This window comes from Ochotona curzoniae, unplaced genomic scaffold (assembly GCF_017591425.1).
Source record: "Ochotona curzoniae isolate NIBS_2020 unplaced genomic scaffold, NIBS_Ocur_1.0 contig_1, whole genome shotgun sequence".
Lineage (NCBI taxonomy): Eukaryota > Metazoa > Chordata > Mammalia > Lagomorpha > Ochotonidae > Ochotona > Ochotona curzoniae.
Genome location: NW_024464918.1, coordinates 24,754,210 through 24,760,209, shown reverse-complemented (window position 1 = coordinate 24,760,209; position 6,000 = coordinate 24,754,210).

Sequence of the window (6,000 nt, the reverse complement as noted above, 5' to 3'; positions counted from 1 at the left end):
AACCATGTGGGAGACGCAGATGAAGCTCTTGGTTCAAACAGGCACAGCCTTGACCACTACAGCCATTGTGGCCATTTGGGGAGTGAATAGAGGATGCAAAATTCTCTCTCCCTCTTTGTTCTCTGTGTAGCTGTCTTTCAAATAAATAAGTATTTTTTAAGAAAAATAAAAACTTTTATTTAGTTTAGTGCTTACATAAAACCCAAAATAATTAGGTTGTCAGAAAAAAATTATTTAACCAGTCCTTTAATGAAATTGCTGCTGTAATTGCTGCTGAGGCTACTACTGTCCCTTTACTGTGCAGTCTTTACTTAACTTTGTCACCTGACTCAGCCTTTGGCATACTGTTGCTCAGAAAACACATCTCATCTTGTGGGTGCTGGATTATTCCTGTCCTGGAGATCAGGAGACTGACTCAGAGGGATATTTACTGAAGATTCCCAGGGGAAACTGTCTCTTGTGGTCTGATTGGCCAGGTTACAAAGCTTGGGCTCTCCCCACCCCGCCACTCTCTTATTATTTTCCATGATAAGTTTTGTAGCTTTAGGGATTTCTCCCTCCCTTCTCCCCTTTCTCCCAAAGCCAGGCCTTTAAATTACAATCTCTTTTCTAGACAAACAGCAAATCAGATGTGGAAAGTTCGTGTGGGACTTTCGGAAACAGGAATAGCTGACTCTATGTCTTAGTGTGAAAGAGATATAAAAATTCCACCTGCTGCGGCTTAGGGAACAGGCTGGACCCATTCTGCAGTGTATCTGTCTTGGTCTCTGGCTTTGCTACAACCAGCCCAGAGCAAGCACCTGTGTATTATTCACAGGGCAGTGGCCTGCATACGTGGATGCTGTTAGACCCTGCTGAAGCATTTCACATAGATTGCCTCTTTGGATTCTCTATTCAGCAAAGGAACCATTTTTACCCTCCTTTTACAGGAAATATAAAACTACTCTGTTTCAAATTGTGTGATAGGCTAAAGGACAGAAACACAGCAAGAATCTGTCACTGCCTGATAGGCTAACAGACAGAAACACAGCAAGAATCTGTCACTGCCTGTATTTCTTCTCTGCCTCTTCCAAGCACATTCCAGACCTGCTTGGCTCTTCGCCACAAGGGAAAACTTGAGTGTCCAAGAGACTGTCCAGGGGCATAACAACCAAAGCAGGTAGCACCTGGTAGACTATGTGCTCATGTTCTCTAGCCTTTGGAGGCCAAAATGCTTCGGTTAATTTCAGAATCAAATTAATGATCACTAATCCAATTCTCAGAGAGCACCGTTTCTGATTTATTGCCAAAAAAGCAAAGCAAAGCAAAACAAAACAAACAAAAAAACCAATGGTAAACAAACTGAATATTTAATTTTTAAAGTATTTCTTTAATTTTATTGTAAAGTCAGATATATAGAGAGGAGAGAGAGGAAGATCTTCTGTCCATTGATTCACTCCCCAATGGCCAGAACTGATCCGAGCCAAAGCCAGGAGCCCAGAGCCTCTTCCAGGTCTTCTATATGGGTACAGGACTTTGGGCTGTCCCGGACTGCTTTCCGAGGCTACATGCAGAGAGCTGGATGGGAAGCAGGGCTGCCGGGATTAAAACCAGTGCCTCTGTGTGATTCTGGCACATGCAAGGCGAGGATTTTAGCCGCTAGACTACTGTGCCGGATCCTAATTTATTCATCAATTTATTGCTATGCACATTTTTTTTTCTAGTTTGCTTTTTGGATCTAAAATAAGCTATAAGAAAGCATGCCTTCTCTTCAAATGTTCCCATTTGAAGAGTTGCTATGCTGCTTTCTGAGTTACCATGACTATGATCCATTGTTAGCTGTGCAACTATAGGGCATATACTTCACATCTTTAAAATGAATTCAAATGATAATAAAGATAGTTAATGTGCTGGCTTGTTGAGATGTGCAGTGGTCAATCTGGATGCGTACCTGCCACCAGATATATATGATAACTATATTTGAGTTTTTGATGCCAATTTCATTCTGCAGTGCATTTTAAATGTATGTTTAAAGCCTTGTGCACAAATATATTTTATGCTTTTGACAATTTTTTAAAATCTTAGTGTTGATATTTTTTGAATTTGTGAAACAAATGCCCTTTTCAGTTGGGAGCTGATGTCAATGATCAGTATCTTTCTGAATAAAGGATGCAAGGAGTGAGAGCTATGACACAGGCTTACCCTGAACAAGCTTACTTGCACTTGCTTTTTACTCTGAAGTTTGCTTGTGTTGTTAGAATTTCACCAGGTGTGAGCTCCTTGGAAGCAGACATAGGTGTTTTTCTCTTACTTCCTAATGATATGTACCAGACAAGAGCCAGAGCATTGACTAGATGTCAAGAGATTAAAAGCTGTCCATCCACTAAAAGTATCATGATCAACTTTGAGGTTTCCACTGCGTTAAGTCAACAGGAAGATCCCTATTTCTCTGGATCTTACTTCTACTCCTAGGCATGTACTGCTGTGTTATACTTCAAGCAAATCTTCCAAACAAGACAAAAACCAGGGGGAACAGAGACTAGATTAGAGTATTAACAGCAATTAAAAGAGAATGAATAGAAAAGGAGAGAAAAATGCGTTAATGATTTCATGTGTATTTTTCACAGAATGCCCTTCAAAATTTTTTTCTTATAATGACCATTTATAATTTCTATAACTACTTTAAAAAGTACGCAGAATTTTGTATTAAGATATTTCAATTTAAAATGTAGCATGGCAGGGGACCTTATCCCTGCAGCTGCTAACCATGGTTGGGGACCACTGGAAGCAGTGCGGTAGCTGAGGGCAGGAAAAAGGCACACAGTCCCCCAGCAATCTGACCCCCTTGACCAAGCTGCTTCACACTTTTTGAATTTCACTTTCTACATTTTTTAAAACAAAAAAAATGACATCACTTGTGTTCTGAATGAGTGCAAACCCTGGAGTCAGCACCAACAAGGGCTCTGAAATTACTAGCAGGATAAACCTGAGTGAATTTCATTTTCTTATGACTGAAATACAGGTAGTAATATCTACTTCATTAGGTAGTTTGGAAGCTATTAATTACACCCTCAGGAAGAACTACATTCTGTATTAGTAGATTAGTAGATTTCAGTGGGCATTTGTCTTAGCAATTAAGACCACAATAGCTGGATTCACCTCCAAGCTCGCCTTGGTTAGCTTCCTAACAATGCAGAGGCAACTATGAAAGTGTAAGTAACCGGATCCTTGCCAGCAGGTGGGAGTCCTGCATTCAGTTCCTGACTCCGGCTTGGACTCTGGTGGGCGTGCACAGTGAACTCGCGAATGAGAGCTCTTCTCTGTCTGTCTCGACTTCATTCTCACTTACCTTTCCCACCTTTCAACTAAATTAAAAATTGTACTCAACATTATATTTTTGATTTTGACAAGAAGAATTTTTTAGGTGGCAGTGATGTTGTGGCACAGCAAGTAAAGCCTCCACCTGCAGAACCTGGCATCTTATATGGGCACCATTTCGAGTCTCAGTTGCTACAGTTCCAATCCAGCTCCCTGCTAATGTACCTAGGAAAGCAACAGAAGATGATTTAAATTCTTTTGTGTTTGCACCCAGATGGGAAACTCAGAAGCTCCTGACCTCTGGCTTTGCCTGGCCTGTGGCCCTAGCTCTGTGGCCATCTGGGAAGTGAGCCAGGAGATGAAAGTCTTCTCTCTGTGTCTCTCCACCTCTCTCTGTAACTCTGCCTTTCAAATAAATAAAATAATTTAAATATTTAAAAAATATTTAAAAAAATATTTTTAAAATATTGCACGAGCATTTCAGCCACTAGGCTACTGCACTGGCATCCCATGTGGGCACCAGTTCATATCCTGGCTGTTCCACTTCCCTTCCAGCTCTCTGTGGCCTAGGAAGCAGGAGAGGATGGACCAGACCTGTGGGACCCTGAGTCCGTATAGGATACCCAGAAGAAGCTCCTGGCACCTGGTTTCAGATCGGCTCAGCTCTGGCTATTGTGGCCATTTGGGGAATGAATCAGAAGATGAAAGATCTTTCTCTGTCTCTCCTCTCTGTAAATGTGACTTTCCGGGCCCGGCGTGGTGGCGCAAGTGGTTAAAGGTCCTCGCCTTGCACGCCCGGGATCCCATATGGGCGCCGGTTCTAATCCCGGCAGCCCCGCTTCCCTTCCAGCTCCCTGCCTGTGGCCCGGGAAAGCAGTCGAGGACGGCCCAAAGCTTTGGGAACCTGCACCCGCGTGGGATACCCTGAAGAGGCTCCTGGCTTCGGATCGGCATAGTATCGGCCCGTTGCGCTCACTTGGGGAGTGAATCATCGGATGGAAGATCTTCCTCTCTGTCTCTCCTCTCTGTACATCCGCCTTTCCAATAACAAAATAATAAAAATAAATCTTTAAAAAAAAAAATTAAAAAGAAAAAAAAAAAGAAATTGTTTTGTAGTTACCTTAACAGTTGCTTTAGTGCATAGACTATTAAATAAATGATGACAAAATAACTTGTTATTCAAAAAAAATCTGCACTATATTTTAATTGAATTTTAAAAATTTTAAATTAAAGATGAAAAGCAAAATTTTTAAATCCTTAAACAAAAATATTGAGGATGCTTTGTGGTTTCAGGATAAGACAAAAAGACCCAAATTCCTAATGAAAAAAAAAAATGCAGCATTTTGATCCCTCATGGGAACCCTTGGACACCCTTGTACACATTTACAGAGGAAAATACATTGCTTAAGGACCACTCTTTGTAAAAGTCTGAGACTTGAGAAAGAAGACTTTTTTAAAAAAAGAAAGACTTTTACACTCTTTCTAAAAGTCTGAGACTTGTGGCATATTCATGGAATATTATACAACAGTCAACAGAACTTCACGAAGTATTCACATGACTTAACCTTATGAGCAGGTGTATGAGAAAACAAAGCAAATTACATAACAATGCAGTAAGATGTTTTAAAAGTCAAGAAATGGGCTGAATAATCCAGTATTTTGGGCAGACATGTCTACAGTAAAGGTATATATATATATATATATATGTATATGTATATATGTATATATATATATATATATATATATATATATATAGCAATGAAGTTTATATTTTGCTAGAGATATTTTGGCTTTTGAACTTAGGAAATGACCCCTGGACTTTTTAAAGAAGAGTTTGGTAATATTCAAAAAGGAGGCCAATGATAATATATATGAAATTCCTCAGTAACCTAGGGTGAATTAGTTTATTTTATACAATTGGAAGGGTCACTAATAAACCAAATTGTGAACACTTAATCTGGTAGAATATCAATCTCTGGACTATGGAGGATGTGCCTTTTTAATAGTAGTATTTTTTCAGAACAATTAAACTAGAACAAATTATTTAAGTCAAAATTGAAGACCGAGAATACCCAAAGTAACTCTAAAAAAATAATAGTGGCTGTAACAAAAATAATAACAATAATGAAAAAAGCTGGAGGCATCCAAATCCCCAATTTCGAAGCATACTACAAAGCTATTGTAATTAAGACTGCTTTTATACCACTACAAACTCTCTTTTTAAAATACTATATTTCTATGTGAATGCTTACACACCACATTTCTATGTGAATGCTTACACACCATAGTATCAAAACAAATTCCCTATCATTTCTTAGCATGCTGACTCTCAAGTTCTCTAGTGTTAATTCTCCTAAAAACCCAGATTCCACCCTCGACCCTCCATCCAGTGTTCAGTTATAAACCTCAGCTCATAGTCTGCCTGCAGCTGGCCTCTGGTTAGACTAAGGTTCAATAGTTTGCTCACAAATTATTCTCTCCTACTTTTGTAACATGAATAAAAAACTCTTACATCAAATATTAAATTTTACTTCTGTTTCAAAGTAGATGGTCAACTATAATCATAGTCTATGTACTAGCCACTCTATTGGACATGAGGTTTCATCACTTATTCAAACTCAAAACTGTTTGAATTTTTCAAAGACAAAGCCAAAACTAAGTTATCCTACCAGAAAGACCGTGATCTAGATCAGAGTCACAACA